Source organism: Pan paniscus, chromosome 9, assembly GCF_029289425.2.
Source record: "Pan paniscus chromosome 9, NHGRI_mPanPan1-v2.0_pri, whole genome shotgun sequence".
NCBI lineage: Eukaryota > Metazoa > Chordata > Mammalia > Primates > Hominidae > Pan > Pan paniscus.
The window spans coordinates 125810910-125827299 of record NC_073258.2 but is presented as its reverse complement, the minus strand read 5'-3'; the positions used below and the strand labels follow the sequence as shown (position 1 = coordinate 125827299).

Genomic DNA, 16390 nt, shown 5'->3' with positions numbered 1-16390 from the left:
ATGTGGAGAAATAGGAACACTTTTACGCTGTTGGTGGGACTGTAAACTAGTTCAACCATTGTGGAAGACAGTGTGGCAATTTCCTCAAGGAACTAGAACTAGAAATACCATTTGACCCAGCCATCCCATTACTGGGTATATACCCAAAGGATTATAAATCATGCTGCTATAAAGACACATGTACATGTATGTTTACTGTGGCACTATTCACAATAGCAAAGACTTGGAACCAACCCAAATGTCCATCAGTGATAGACTGGATTAAGAAAATGTGGCACATATACACCATGAAATACTATGCAGCCATAAAAAAGGATGCATTCATGTCCTTTGTAGGGACATAGATGAAGCTGGAAACCATCATTCTCAGCAAACCATTGCAAGGACAAAAAAACAAACACCGCATGTTCTCACTCATAGGTGGGAATTGAACAATGAGAACACTTGGACACAGGAAGGGGAACATCACACACCAGGGCCTGTCGTAGGGTGGGGAGAGCGGGGAGGGATAGCATTAGGAGATATACCTAATGTAAATGACGAGTTAATGGGTGCAGCACACCAACATGGCACATGTATACATATGTAAGAAACCTGTGCATTGTGCACATGTACCCTAGAACTTAAAGTATAATAAAAATAAAAAAACTAAGCAAATGAACAAAGAACCAACTAAAAAAAAAAAAAAAGAAAACATACAAGAAAGGAAATGTAATCACGGTATACCACATGACTTAGTTATAAGCAGTATTTCCATAGTCACAATACTATGAATACTGAATACCAATTTGACCAAAAATTATAGAGTAACTAAATTAGGAGGATTGAGGGAGAAGCATATATATATATATATATATATATGTCTGTGTGTGTGTTATATGTTTATATATGTATGTATTTTATGTGTATATATGTATGTGTTATATGTGTATATATGTATTATAAGTGTATATATGTATGTATTATGTGTATATATTTATGTATATTTGTATATATGCACGTATTATGTGTATATATGTATTACATGTGTATACATGTATGTTTTATAAGTATATATGTATTTATTATATGTGTGTATATGTATGTGTTATATGCATATATGTATGTATTATGTGTGAATATAAGTATGTTATGTGTATTTATGTATTATGAGTATGTATTATATGTGTATGTATTGCATGTGTATGTATGTATGTGTTATATGTGTATATATGTGTATGTGTTGTGTAGGTACATGTGCCTATATATGTGTTATATGCATATATGTGTATGTGTTATATGTGTATAAATGTGTTACATGTTATATGCATATATGTATGTGTTTCTTATATGTGCATATATATGTGTGTGTTGTGTGCGTTATGCGTGTATATATGTGTATGTGTTATGTGTGTATATATATGTGTGTATGTGTCATATGTGTTAGAGAGTTAAATTATCATCTTCCAGAGGAAGAAGGTAACAATAATATCAAAGTTGGGGGGTGGAAATCAACAATTAGAAGCAGAATTTTTTTTTAGAAAATATGGAGTTAAATGCTGTAAGTAAAAATTAATTTTAAAAGGGTGATAAGGAGCCCTGGGTTAGGATAATGGCTGCCGGAGATGAAAATCAGGAGATGGAGTTCAGACATGCTCAAGAAGCTGGATTTGGGGGCTGATTACGTGGACAGCAAGGGAAAGGGAAGCATAAAACACACATAAACAAAAGAAATCACTCTATCGTTTTCAGCATGTGTTTGAATAATGACAGTGGTTGGGGAAAAAAGCAAAGCTTGAGAATGTTAGAGGCTTGCACGGAAGATCTAGATAAAGGTCACCTCAGCAGTGCCCGGTGGCGGGGGCGCCCCTCTGCCCGCCCCTCTCCTGGGCCTCTGGGGTTCTGAAGTAGGGTATTCTGAGCGCAGCTGTCTGGCAAACAGAAACCAAGAGGCTTTTAAATGTATAGGATTCAGGCACCAAAGGAGGTCTTAGAAATCACTTACTTAAATTAAATCCTCCAACTTACAGCTAACTAAATTGAATCCCAGAGAAATTAAAATCCTAGGGAAGAAACAGTTTCAACCAAAGGGTGCTCAACAGTGTTAAGAGCTTTAGAGACGGTAAAGAAGCGAAGACCAAGAAACGGCCGTCGGATTGCGCGGTTCGGTGATCATTGAGAAAGTAACCGTGCTGGGCAGGGGTGGAAAGCCAGTTAACGCAGAAGTCAAGATACCACGGGGGCTGAGGCGCCTGCACCTCCCTGACGACGCCTGCACATTGTAAGTGCTCCACAAAGACTAGCTGTTGTTGATGTCTAGTTTTCAGATAAACATGATGATTAAACGGAGGGAAAAAAAGGCTAGTAGCTTCATGAAGATAACTAAAGGTCTTAAAGGTGTTTGGGAAAAAAAGTGGAAATGGTGTCTAAGCCAGATGACTAAGAAGCAGAGAAGCGCTGTAACTGACAGCGGGCGGCCAGCATGGCTGGGATGGACTTTAAGGAAAGATGTACGTGCGGTGATTCGTCTTGAAAAAGAGGGCAATTCTAGACTAAAGGAGAAGAGGAAGGGTTGGGTGACTATCTGGAAGAATTTTGAATGGTAAGAAAGGGATATTTTTAAAACCTAGATCAGATGACGTCTTTTTAAGGAAAACAGGAGACATAATTATCAACCGAAAGTGGGTTTCTGAAGGTGAGATTGCAAGCTTGAAGAAGAAAGAAAATAGTGCATCTCAACCAGGGGTGATTTTGCCGCCTGCCCCCAAGAGATGTTTGGCAATGTCTGGAGACATGTCTGGTTGTCAGGAAGGGACATGGTATCTGGTAAGCAGAGGCCGGGGAGTCTACTAAACACCCTACAATTCAAAATACAGTAGAGCCTTCCCTTCCCCAGTTTTACTTTCCACAGTTTCCATTACCCACGGTCAACTGTGGTCCAGAAATATTAAGAGAAAAATTCCAAAAATAAACAATTCAAAAGTTTTAAATTGCCAGCTGTTCTGAGTAGCACGATGAAATCTTGCACCAACTCACTCCATCCTGCCAGGGACGTGAATCATCCTTTTTTTCAGTGTATCTAGCTGTATCTGCTGCTGCCCCATTAGTCACTTAGTAGCCGTCTTAGTTAACAGATTGAAAAAACATAGTATATATAGGGGTTGGTACTGTCTGTGGCTTCAGGCATCCATTGGGGGTCTTGGACCATATCCTCTGCAACTAAGGGAGAGATCACTGTACACAGAAAAACCCCCGCAGCAAAGAAGTATTCTGCCCAACATGTTAATAGTGCCAAGGTTGAGAAACCATGCTTTAGATGAACAATTATTAAGGGAATTTCACTAAAAGTCAACGAGAAATAGGTACAATTTTCCAGCAGCTGTATAGCCTGTCCCTCAAGCTTAAATAGTGTAAATGTGTAGTCAATCTAATTGGTTTTTTTTTTTTAAGTTTTCTAGTTACACTAAGCAGAGAGAGCCTATATAAATAGAATGGTTCATTTTGAGGAGCTTTGCAAACATTTGCAATGGGTCAATCACTAAAGGTGTTAATATCTAACATTTACTTTCTTAAACTAAGCTTTGAGGTAGGTAACTTTTTTCTAGTTTTCCAGATGAAGAAACAGAAACACAGAGAGGTAAAGTAAAATCACACAGCCAGTAAGGGGTAGAGCCAGGATTCCAACCGAAGCAGTTGGACAAGAGTACCTGTATTATTATTAGGATGCCTTGCTGCCTTTAAGGGACCTCTAAAAGTTGCTTCTATTTCTCATTTTGACACTCTTCAAATGACCTTCCCATTCTTGAGTGTTGTGTCCCAGCAGAGGCTTTTTTTTTTTTTTGACAGTCTCGTACTGCACATATCTCCTCCCCTTCATACACAATATCCAGTCTTGATTTCAATAATCCATATCCTTGATGCTAAGGAGCAGGGAGGTGACCAAGCTTTCCTTAAAGAAAAACTACAGTACTTGATCTATGACCTCTGAGACAACTAGTTTTAATGAAGATCAGCAATCTAACCACTTAGAAATTCTGCAAATGCCCAGCCTGTTTTATGAACCAACGCATTACCCATGTCCCTTTCTGAGATGGCAGAATAAGTGAATGCCTCTGAGCACTATTCATTCCATCCATAAAGGCCTTTTTGACTACTGATCCTTGATCATGTGCTCTGCTCAGCCTAGGTTTGGAATTACCAATCTCCTAGGATTGAGTTTATCAGGACTTTGCAGAGGTGCTGCTAAGGCACTACCTTTCATGTGCATCAGTGCAAGGAGAACTCTGGGAATCCTGATGACTGGCCCATGATTCATGCTGTCAAGAGAAATGACTGAGAAACATACATGAATTAGACACCTTAATTCATCCACAGAATCTGCATGACTTTTGACCCAACTCTGGCACCCGACAGCAAGAGGGCTGTAGGCTTGTGATCTCTTGCCTGTGTGGTAGCTGGCTAAGGTAAAGCTGCTGGAATGGGAAATGGAGAAGCAAACCACTGACCTAAAGGACGTTAAGATGAGAAGCAACTGGGAGACTGCCAATGGACCAGGCTGCCCTGCAGAAAGAGCTTGCACCCTTGCTCTGGTCTCCTCGTTCCTCTCTTCAGCCTCTGGCAGCTCTGCCTCTAGGGTCAAGGGACTCACAGAAGTCCCCAGGGCTTTCATCTGCCAGCTCCCTCCTTTCTCTCCAATTCTTCTCATAGCTCCTTTATCTGCTGCTTATGTTCCCTGCTCCCCAGTGGCCTTCTGCTCTGCTCCATCCTAGATGCCTTAGGTTCAATCTGCATCCACCAAGTTACTTGTTTCCTTGGATATTCACTCTTGGAAAGCCTTTTTTGATTACATATGGACATGTGAGAAAGACAGGACCAGGACTGGAGAACATTTTTATTCTAATTATGAACGTATTTGGTTTTATTTATTTATTTTTTCCTGATCTTGAGTCTGGTTCTTGCTTAAGTACATAATTGATAGAGCTTACCCCTCAAATCATCTTTTATATTTCCCCAGTAATTTAAAGCTAATGATTTCCATCACTTTAACTACAGTAAAATCAAAGTTTTTGACATTAGCAGCTTTGGGAGATCCTCACCAATATTTGGGATTTTGAGGCTAGAGCACTATGAGGGAATTACATATCATCCAGGGCACGTGATCCAATTTACTGGTCTTACATCCCTTACCATTAGAAGAGTCTTGCTTTGTCTTACTTAAATGTACCATCCTCCTGGGCTGTCCATTCTATGAGGAATACAGATGTTCATCACAGCCCTCTCTGGAGACTCTCTCACAGCCCTTTAAAATAGTCCCTATCTCACCCTTCTCATACTGCAGTAAGGGGACCTGGGATGGGGAGTAAAATTCATTACCCCTTCTTATAGATGAGAAAACTAATGCCAAAGGGGAGAAGGGGCTGTATTAGAGTCATGAACTTGAGAGAAAAGGCCAAGAATAGAGCCCAGATGCTCTGATCCCCAAACCATTGTAGCTCCAACAAGAGAGCCTCCATTTTGGAGACTCCAATGAGAACCTCCATGTTGGTCTCTTGACCATTGTCAAATGTCGTTACCTCTCTGCAACCTACCCGCTCTGGTATCTCCATCAGTGAAGCTGGTGTTAGCTAGCAGGTTTAGTTTGAGTCTTTGATTCTAACTACTTGTTATCAGCCCTGCCTACATCCGTCTCTTAACCAAGAGACCAGCTTTCACTCAGCATCTCATGTTGGTTGATTTCTGAGAAGGATGTGGTACTCCTGTCTGAAGCTGCCCTGTATCCTGATTTCCTGCCAGGATGATCAAAATTGATTTCTACCAGGAGGATAATCCAGCCAGGGCTGTTCTGGGGCAGAAGACAGAGTTACCACGGGGCCACTATACTCTTTTTTAAGATTATTGGGGGCCAGGCATGGTGGCTCATGCCTGTAATCCCAGCACTTTGGGAGGCAGAGGCAAGTGGATTGCTTGAGGCCAGGAGTTCAAGAACAGCCTGGCCAACATGGCAAAATCCCCTCGCCACTAAAAATAGAAAAATTAGCTGGGTGTGGTGGTGCACATCTGTCATCCCAGCTACTCCAGAGGCTGAGGCATGAGAAACACCTGAATCTGGGAGGGGAATGTTGCAGTGAGCCAAGATTGTGCCACTGCACTCCAGCCTGGGCGACAGAGGGAGAATCAATCTCAAAAAAAAAAAAAAAAAAGAAAGAAAGAAAGATTATTTGGTCTTTGGAACTAGTGATCTGTTCAAACAGAGACCCTTAGACTAATAAACTGACGAAAGGTAGAATGTCCGATGCACTTTGTTCCTTCTATGAGCTCCTTAAGGAGAAGAAAAATATATAGAAGTCTATCTGACCCACTGTTCCAGCAACCTGGAGAAGAGGTGTCATCTGCCATGTCAGTTTCTCATCTGGCTGTCATGCTGGGCTTCTTGGAACACTTCTGACCCCAAACAGGACCTAGAACAATGGATGCACATGGAAAGTGCCCAATAAATACTCGTCGACTTTAATGAAAAAGTAGTTTTAGCATTCTACAATACCTCTGTGGGATTCAGAGAACTCTTGCTCTGGTGTAGACGCTAAAAGACACAGAAAAGGAACTAAAATGAGTTTGGCACTGAGACAGAGTAAAGAAGTGTCTATAGCCTGGCGTGGTGGCACATGCCTGTAGTCCCAGCTACCTGGGAGGCTGAGGCAGGAGAATCGCTTGAACCTGGGAGGCGGAGGTTGCAGTGAGCCGAGATCACGCCACTGCACTCTAGCCTGGGTGACAGTGCAAGACCCTGTCTCAAAAAAAAAAAAAAAAAAAAAAAAAAGAAGTGTCTAAACATGAGCTAGAGATCATGTCTTCCTGTAACATCCCAGATTCTCCACATGCAGTGACTCAGGAGCTAATGTTGGCAGACAGAAGAGAATGAAAACTTATTTCTAAGACTCTGAAATCAGTGGAAGTGCTCCATCTCTATGATCCAAGGAACACCCAGGCCTATTTCTGACAAAGAGAAAAAAGGAAATAAAAATTCTTGCTCAGGAAACTAAAAAATTTTTGCAGAACTGAAGAACTTGCTGTTTCATAACTTTAGCTAAACACGTCTAGCTTGATTATCAAATATTAGAATTGGGAGAAACAAGCACTGATGCAAGTAAAAGAATATTCTGCTGCTGATTTAAAGACAAGTGAATCGCTAAATATTTTTATTAGCAGCAAATTTGCTGCTTGCTGGAACTAATTTCACGCCCTGTAGATATGGTGCTTAAGTTGGAAATGGCGTTAAATTGCTCTCTCCTTGAGGCGGGTAGGATTTCTGGTGGCAGCAGCCACTAGGTGGCACCGACAAGGTAGCTCCTCAAAGATAGGCAGCTTTGGAACCAATGATAGGAAAGTCCAGAGGAAGTCCTGCCTTACATTTCCCTTTCTCCTTCCAAAGAAATGCCCGTGCTCCAGATAGCAAAACCTTTCAGAAAGGAAGTTGCCTAGAAAGGAACATTCCTCCTAAGGGTCTTGAATTTCCCAGTTCAGTCTTTTCTCTAAGTTCGTATAACACTTTCAGTTAGCACGTCCAACTTGGCAATCAGTTAGAATTTATAATTTCTTGCATGTTAGCACTATCTCTTCAACCACACCACAGCTTCTAGAAAGGACAGGTTACATTTTATTGCCAGTACTGGAGCCCAGGTGAGCAAACAGTGTGTATAACTTGCGGGCTGGGGAGCTAGACTAGAAGAACTGAGGCAGAGACAGCAACACAAAGGATGAGACCAGGTTAGATCCAAGGCAGGACAGAATGCAGAGGTCACAGCACAATTGGGCAACTGAAATCAGGTGGGAATTCCAAAGCAGAAGCAAATCCAGGACTGAGGTCAAGGAATTGCCGTGGCTCAGAATCCAGTAAGTGAGCCAAAGTCAGAGGACACGTTAAATAATAAAGGTCAGAGCAAGCTGTGGGCGGACAAATAAATCAAGGGAATGCAGAACCCAGATGCCTAAGGGAAAAATAAAGCCAAGAGGCCAACAGGTCAAAGTGAAAGTCAGGAAAAACATAATAGCAGGGCAAAACACACACAAACAGTTTGACGTACTCGTTAATCAGATGTTTAGTGGTCAATTCATGCTAGAACCAAAGTGGATTCACTAAGAATAAGTTTTGCTAAATTGAACTTATTTCCTTGTGCAATAGAGTTATGAAGTTGATCAATCTGATTGTGTTATTTACTCTCCTGCTTAAATACTTCTGACTTAGCTAAACCCTTCACCTACAGAATAAAGCCAAAATTCCTTATCATAGCATTCAAGACCCTTCACACACTTTTCAGCTCTTGACACTCATTTCCCTGAACCTGGTACTTAACTCACACTAGAATATTTGCTATTTCTGAATCATGCCAAAGACATTCACTCTTCTATGCTTTGCTTCTCCTATTTCTCCACTCTGGAATTTCTTCCTATCTCCATTCTCTACTTATCTCACAAAAACCCTATGTATTTTCTTTTCTTTCCCTTTTTTTTTTTTTTTTTTTTTGAGACAGGGTCTCACCCTGTCACCCAGGCTGGAGTGCAGTGGTGTGATCTCAGCTCACTGCAACCTCTGCCTCCTGGGTTCAAGCGATTATCATACTTCAGCCTCTGAGTAGCTGGGATTATAGGCACATGCCACCATACCTGGCTCATTGTTTTGTGTTTTTAGTAGAGACGGGGTTTCACTATGTTGGCCAGGCTGGTCTTGAACTCTTGACCTCAAATGATCCGCCCGCCTCCCAAAGTGCTGGGATTACAGTCATGAGCCACCATGCCCGGCCTAAAAAAAACTCTGTATTTTCAAGGCTCAGTCAAATGTCACTTTTTTGTGTGAAGCCCTCCTTTCTCTTTCTGCACAATGAAGAATTAATCTCCTCTTTCTCTAGGTTTTCAATATACTTTGTTTATACTGCTACTGTATAATATAATACATATGAGATGTTACATTATCTATTATATTGTATATTTCTATCTATCATCTATATCTATCCCTTTAATGCAAATTAGAGGTAACACATACATTAACTATACCTGTATTAATTTGGATCTGGTGTTTATATGTCTGTCGCCTCTGCTAGATGTCATCTCTTTAAGACAAAACTAATATCTTGGTCATTTTTGTTTCCACAACACCTAACAAAGAACCTAGAAGATAGGAGACCAACCAATATATGTTTATTGATGTGAATGAGAGGAAATAGCAAATATGATGTAACTTCATTTAAACAGAATATTTAATAAATCTCTCAGGATTTCAACAGAATGTTTAATAAATCTTCAACATTGTGAATAATGTTGTACAGTGCGTCATTAGGAAAATTGAAGCTGCCTGAACACATACTGGGAGGAAGTCTCCAATGCTACCAAGTTCTATCCAAGGCAGCATTTTTATTAGTGACTTGGATTAAAACATACAAAGAATTTTTATCAGATGTGAAATGAGACATACTGATATCATAGGAAAGAAAAATAAGACTTGAAAAATGAGTCTAACTGCCTCAAATGTTGGGCTCCAACTGACAAGGTAAAATTTAACTAAGTGTAAAGGCCTATATGTAAATTTAAAAAATAAATGGCACATACCAAGTATGGTGGAGATTTGACATGGCAGCAACTAATGTGCAGAAGAGTTAGATGCTTTGGTTAATCAAAAGCTTTAAAAGCAGTGAGATGTGACCAGTAACAATCTAAGGACATTGGAATCACTAATGGTCATAGGCGTCCAGCTCAGAAGAAGCATCGTAGTAGCATCACTGCACTTCCTGCCTTTCAGGGCCGATTTAAAGTATTATGAGCAATTCTACCACAAGATTCTGGAAGATACATTAATAAAGCACAGTTCATCCAGAAAACTGTGACCAGAATGGTAAAGGAGTCTAGAAACCATGAAATAGACAAAGAATGAGGGAGCTCTGTGGAAACCTGGACACTTGAAAAACTGAAAACTAAGGGAAGGTTTGAGAGGCATTTTCATGTATTTTTAAATGGCCTTTTATGTGTTGCTACAAATGGTAAAACTAGACAGGAAGAGTAGGAATTGTGAGGAGACAGAGTTTGGCTCAGTGTAAGAAAGAACTTTCTAAAATTTCTGGTCATCCAACAGTGAAGTGGGCAGCTTTGGGGGGTTGGGAGCTCCCCAACCTTGAACATGCTCAAGCAGAGGTCAAAGACTAGATAAGCGATTCAAGGAAAAAGAGGTTTTTTGTTGTTTTGTTTTGTTTTATGAAGCATAAATACCCTCCTTTGTAAAATCTTTCAGTGGCTCAACAGAATCTGCAGGATAGTGTCTAAATTCCTTATCATATCATTTAAGCTGTTGTGATCCAGATCCCAACGACCTCCTGCCTGATCATCTGCCTCTACTGCCTCCCCTGCTTTCAGCCCCAGTACACCCCATACCAAACACATTCCACGCTGCTTGCCCAGCACCTGTTCTGCCATGCTCTCTCACACCACTCAGTGTTGGCACATGCTATTTCTTGTGCCTGGAACCTTTTCCCACTTGCTCACTTTGGCTAATATGCATTCATCCAGAGAGGCTGTGTCACCTTGGAAATGTCACCTTGGAAGCCATCCCCAAGCCCTCTAGTTTCCTCCTTGTACCTAGGAAGCACCCTCAATTTGCTACCTCTTGGTTTTTCTTGTTTGCATCACACAGTGGAATGTGAACAATGTGAAGAAAGGGGCTGTGTCTTATCTCCCTATCCCCCATTTCTAGAATCTGCCTGATGGATGGGAGAATGCTCAGCTTTTGAAGTGAATTGCATCAGGCCTTTATTCCTTAGGTCAAAACATGACCAAGGGATCAGGCAGAATCTGGAGTCTACCCAGTGGGCAATGACCTTCAGAAATAGAGGGTGTGGGAAATTTTGACCAGTTGAAGGCATGGCGATCCCTCTCAACCATGTACCACCTAAAGTACTGCACACTGGGCTTCCTTTTTTCTTTAGGGGGTTTGGCTTCATTCTCTTCATTGCTCAAGTCTCCTGCCCTTTGTCACTCCCCTCCTTTCTTCTCCCTGTCCCCTGCTTACATGCTGGCTAATGCCCCTTGACTGTCTCAACCTGGGGGCCTCGCTGGCTATGTAATCAAAGCAGTGAGCCCATGTATCATCATTTATTAATTTAAATCACATCTACTGCCTTCAGGGTCTCTGAGTTTTTGTAGCAAACTCATAATGTCAATATTTTCCATTGAGAATTGTTTGGCATGATGCCACAGAGGTTAGCAAAACAGGGTTCTGGGGCAGAAAGTCCCAGAACTGAAATCTTCAAGGCTTCTTCTCTTCCTTATGGACAGTGCCACTCACCAAAAAAAAAAAGAAAAGAAAGAAAAAGTGGAATATTTGTGAGACTACACTCCCAAGCTGGGCCACACCTAGGTATTTGTGAGCTTCTGCGAATATTCTATTCCTAATCCTGATTTAGCTCTTAGATCTCCATCCCAATTATTTGGCCTTTCAGTCCTAGAATACAGCACTGATCTGTAAAAAAGCTTTTCAATTTGAGCAGCTGAGAGCTCAAATAAGATTTGTCCCCATATTTTAAAATCTCCCAGTTCTGAGTCTGGCCATGTCCTCTTACTCACAACTCAAGAACAGTGGTCACACTACTCACAGCTTCAGCTTGACCTTGTTCTGAAATACCTTTCTGTTGGATAGAACAGATAGAAAGTGGTCATTGGTGTGAACCCACCTGAATGGGAATACTTTCCAGCTGCACAGTGAACTTCAAATTTCATAAGGAAGTGCGGGCTCAGCCTTGTCTTGGGCTGTAACGATGCCTCAAGACATCTGCTGATACAGGAACCCTGTGGTTCTTCTAATACTCTTACACTTTCCCATAAAGTATCATGAGTTTCCTAACCCCCACCACCAAATGTTTCTCTACAGGCTCCAGCCGAGTTTGCAATATAGATCCCCCTAACTGTTGCCTGGTATTTTGCCTCTGAGGCATAGGTCCTCTCCTTTGCAAGAGCCGAAGGGATCAGAACCCACAGAATCTTCCTCTGGCCAGCCAGTTGATATCTGCTCCCTAGAAAAGATGCCTGGATGGTAAACCCAGCGGCTGGGCAGGGCCAATGGGGACAGATTCTCTCTTTTGATGTTTGATGGCTTTATATCCTCCTCCTATTCTATATAACAAAGGGACATTAACCCCAGATTATCATCACCCTTGGCACTCTCCAGGAAAGGATGTCATTTTACAGATAACAGAGAAATCCTGCCTGCCCTCCAGAGAACTGAAATGAGCCTTCCCATTCCACATGGTGGGGAGGAATCATCCAAGGGCTTGGTATTGTGGGAATTAGGCCCCCCTGACCATAGACTGCATTAACTGTTATTGGGCTTTACATTTTCTTTTTGGTTTTTGGTAAGTCTGATCTTGTCACACCATTGCTCAAAACTCCTTCAACTTCCCATCTTACTCAGAAGAAAGTTCAAGCTCCCTCAGTGGCCCACAGGGCCCTCTATGGAGATCCTCCCCCAACTTTGCAGTTCTTGGAGTACACCCAGTGCCTGCCTGTCTCAGGGCCTCTTATGCCTGCTCAACCCTTAGGTCTTCCCCCAATAGCTACCAGCTCACTCACTTCCTTCAGGTCACTGCTAAGATGTCACCTTATCAGAGAGGTCTGCCTTGACCACCTTATGTAAAATGGTGCCCTCTCACCCTACATGCCCCTTCATCACTCTTTGTTCTTTTTCCTCACTTTACTTCTTCATAGCACTGAAAACCAGCAGATAGCTGACACATTTATTTGTTGATTATCTGGCTTCTCCCACTAGAATGTGAGTTCCATGAGAGCAGGACTTGGTTTTGTTCATTCTTTATCCCCATTTTCCAGAACAATTCAAAGCACACAGTAACACTTAATAAATATTTGTCAAATGAATGGACACACAATGAATGAAGGGCCTTCCTCTTATGCATCCATACTAATGCACATACTGTTACTTGCCTGGTGCCTGGCCAAGAAATATGGCCCACTGACCTCCATTATGCTGTCAGGAAAACAGAGGACTAAAAATTGAACCTAAAATTCACATAAAGTAGCTACTCTTCCATTTACCAGAACTCCAGCTTTTCAAATGATGCCAAGCTTAAAGTTCAGCTCCCTCTCTGTCCATCAGTCTTTTCCTACTCTTTAGCTTAAGAAACAGACCTTAGGGCCGGGTGCATTGGCTCGCGCCTGTAATCCCAGCACTTTGGGAGGCCGAGGTGGGTGGAACACCTGAGGTCAGGAGTTCGAGAACAGCCTGGCCAACATGGTAAAACCCCGTCTCTACTAAAAATACAAAAATTAGCCAGGCATGGTGGTGCGTGCCTGTAATCCCAGCTACTTGGGAGGCTGAGGCAGGAGAATGTCTTAAACCCAGGAGGCACAGGTTGCAGTGAGCTGAGATCATGCCACTGCACTCCAGCCTGGGTCACAGAGCAAGACTCCATCTCAAAAAAATAAATAAATAAATAAATAAATAAATAAAAGAAAAAAAGAAATAGACCTTAGAACTCTTTCCCACAGTGAGACACCTTCTCAGCTACACAATAAGCCAAATGAACCCAATCCTCTGGCCGCTGAGCACCCTAAAACATGTAATTCGGCACTTCATAATGTTAAGGCAAACCAAGCTCCTCGTCTGAAACAGCCCTTTCAGAGAATAGACAAAATATCTGGCACTCAGATGTTGAGCCAAAAGGTTGAATTTTCTCTGAAAACCATTCTGATTTCTCTGAAAACCATTCAAGAACTGGCAAATAATTCAGAAATTAAAAGTCTGTTACTTGTCTTATCCATCTCTGAGTCCCACCAAAGAGAGAATCCTCCCCCTTCTCCAACACCAGAGGGGGGCAAAGGCTTTTCAGAAAGTACAATACTGCATTAAAACTGAAGGAAGCTTTCCAGGTTTGCTTTCCGTTCTATTGTCTTATTCTGTCAGCTCCCACATCTCCCAAAATCCAGGCTTAATAATTTACAGCGGAAAGACATTTAATAAATAAGCGGCAAGATTGGAGCTGTCAGCTCCACACAATGGGGTTGTTTGCATCTTCCTGCTTGGCATCAGCTCCTGCTCTCCCACTTGCTTCAATGAAACAATCCCATTTGCTATTTTCATAAAATTAGTTCCTCTGCAGTTTCTATTAATCAGAACCTTCTTTGGAAAGAATTATACTGAGATTTCATCACCATCTGAGTTCAATCATTCTGTGAATCTGATGAATTTTTATCATCTCTATATGTGGCAGAAAAGGTAAGGCTTGGATGGGCTGATGTAAGTGGGCGGAGAGCTCTCCCCTCATATTGGGTGAGGTCCAACAGTCCTGGGAACCTGGATCGATCTCCACCACCACACATCTGGGCGGTTTTCTCCTCAAAATATATCTCCTTTACATCTATAGTTTCAAATCTTATTTGGGTCATGGACTCTTACAGATCTTATGTAAGCTATGAATACTCTCCCTGGAAAAGCCCATATATGCTCATGTACACTACACACACAATTTAGGACACTCCCTCTCCTCTCCACATATATGGCCCATTGTGGATTCCAGCGTCAAAACTAGGTGCTCTCTGTTTTTGTAACCATCCTCACTTCCTTTAAGAACTTTAGGCTGGAATAGAAATTCAGTCACCTCCAAAATCCTTTATAGAAGGAGAAAGAGAAAAAATTTTTGAAAGAGAGAAAGAGCATAAAAGTGAGAAAGTTTCTTTATGATGGCCACATACTTTCTGAGAAGTAAGAAAAATGGAAAACAGAAGGCAGTTCAAATGAGCTGAAATAAATAATGAAAGCCCAAGGATTCGTAAATTGATGCATGCCGCACTGCAGTTGTGGAATGAGACATGAGATCAAAACTTGGAAAAATTTTGATGAATTCTCCTTGCTTCCAGCCTATGTAACACCTATCCCATCATAAAATAAACTCTACATGAGGAAAAATGCAGTCTGGAGGAAAAAAACCTGAGACCAGGGTAACTGGGGTTCTAGTATTAATACCACCTCCGTCTACTGACTACGTGGTTTTAGGCAAGAGGTAACATAGCTCTATCAATGTGAGATCTTTAAATTAACACTAAATGATTTCCAAAGTTTGTTTCAATTCCAACAGTTTATCAGACATTATTCATTAGGAATCTCTAAGGTAGTAAGAATTAAAACTTTTACTTAAAGGGCCTAATAGTAAATATTTTAGGCTATGGGCCATATAGTCTTTGTGGTAACTACTCAATTCTGCTGTTATAAAGCAAAAGGAGACATAAACAACACATAAACAAATGAGCATGCTTGGGTTCCAGTCAAATTTTACTTATGGAAATCAAAATTTAAATTTGATATCATTTTCATATGTCACAAAGTGTTTTTCTTCTTTTGTTTTTTTTCAAGCATTTAAAAATGTAAATATCATTCTTAGCTTGCAGATTGTACAAGCTAAGATTAAGCCCACAGGCCATATAGTTTGGCAACCATTGGTCTATAACATCAGATGAATATTATGATCCAGAAAATCATGGTGATAATTCTGGGTGGCCTTGGAAGGTCAGTAATTTGGCTTCAACTACTGACAACAGTCGTTGAGGATATTTTTGTTTACTTGGTTTCTGAATTAGCAAAATTGAGAATTAGCAAAATTAGTAGTTTTTGAGCCTCAGCCAATAACCAACAATTACTTCAGTTTTTGCTACATTTTCAGACCTGTAGAAATGTTAATGTAATCACACAAGAAATTGTGTACAAAAAATTCAGGGCTCACTGGCAGAAAAAGTTTTGATAACTATAAAATGAGCAAGAAAACTTTATATCTTCTCTTGAAATCATTCCATGCCCTTGCTAACCCCAGTGGCCTCTTCGTACTCTTCCCCTCTACTAGGCAGCATAACGAGTGATTTTACACATTTGAGGAGGAAATGAAACACTGGTTTTTGTCATTATTGCTTTGAATTTTGTTTGTCTATGACAGAAGGAAATAAGTTAACAAAATGGCATGCATTCATATATGGCACCTATGTGCATTATACAAGTATAGTATGAGGAATACATACACAGAAGAGATGTGGAGCAAGGCGTAGAGGTGCTGTATAACATGGCATGGGGAAGACTTTTTTTTTTTTTCAGATGGAGTTTCACTCTGTTGCCCAGGCTAGAGTGCAGTGGCGCCATCGTGGCTCACTGCAACCTCCACTTCCTGGGTTCAAGAGATTCTCCTGCCTCGGCCTCCCCAGTAGCTGGGAATACAGGTGTGCACCACCACGTCCGGCTAATTTTTGTATTTTTAGTAGAGACGGGGTTTCACCATGTTGGCCAGGCTGGTCTCAAACTCCTGACCTCAGGTGATCCCGCCTCAGCCTCCCAAAGTGCTGGGATTACAGGCGTGAGCCACCATGCCCGGCCAGGGAA

General features: G+C 41.3%; 1 protein-coding gene across 3 annotated transcripts in view; it reads right to left on the bottom strand.

Annotated features, from left to right (window-relative positions):
- The window catches only part of PKNOX2 (PBX/knotted 1 homeobox 2), a 320618-nt gene that overhangs the window by 300942 nt on the left and 3286 nt on the right, over window positions 1-16390 (bottom strand). The window contains exon 2 of one of the 3 annotated variants that reach the window (XM_055095038.2): window positions 6335-6437. The exons of the other annotated variants lie outside the window; for them this stretch is intronic. The gene's annotated coding sequence lies outside the window, so the exon portion shown is untranslated. The remainder of the gene's footprint in view (window positions 1-6334; window positions 6438-16390) is intronic. 3 annotated transcript variants of the gene reach the window in all.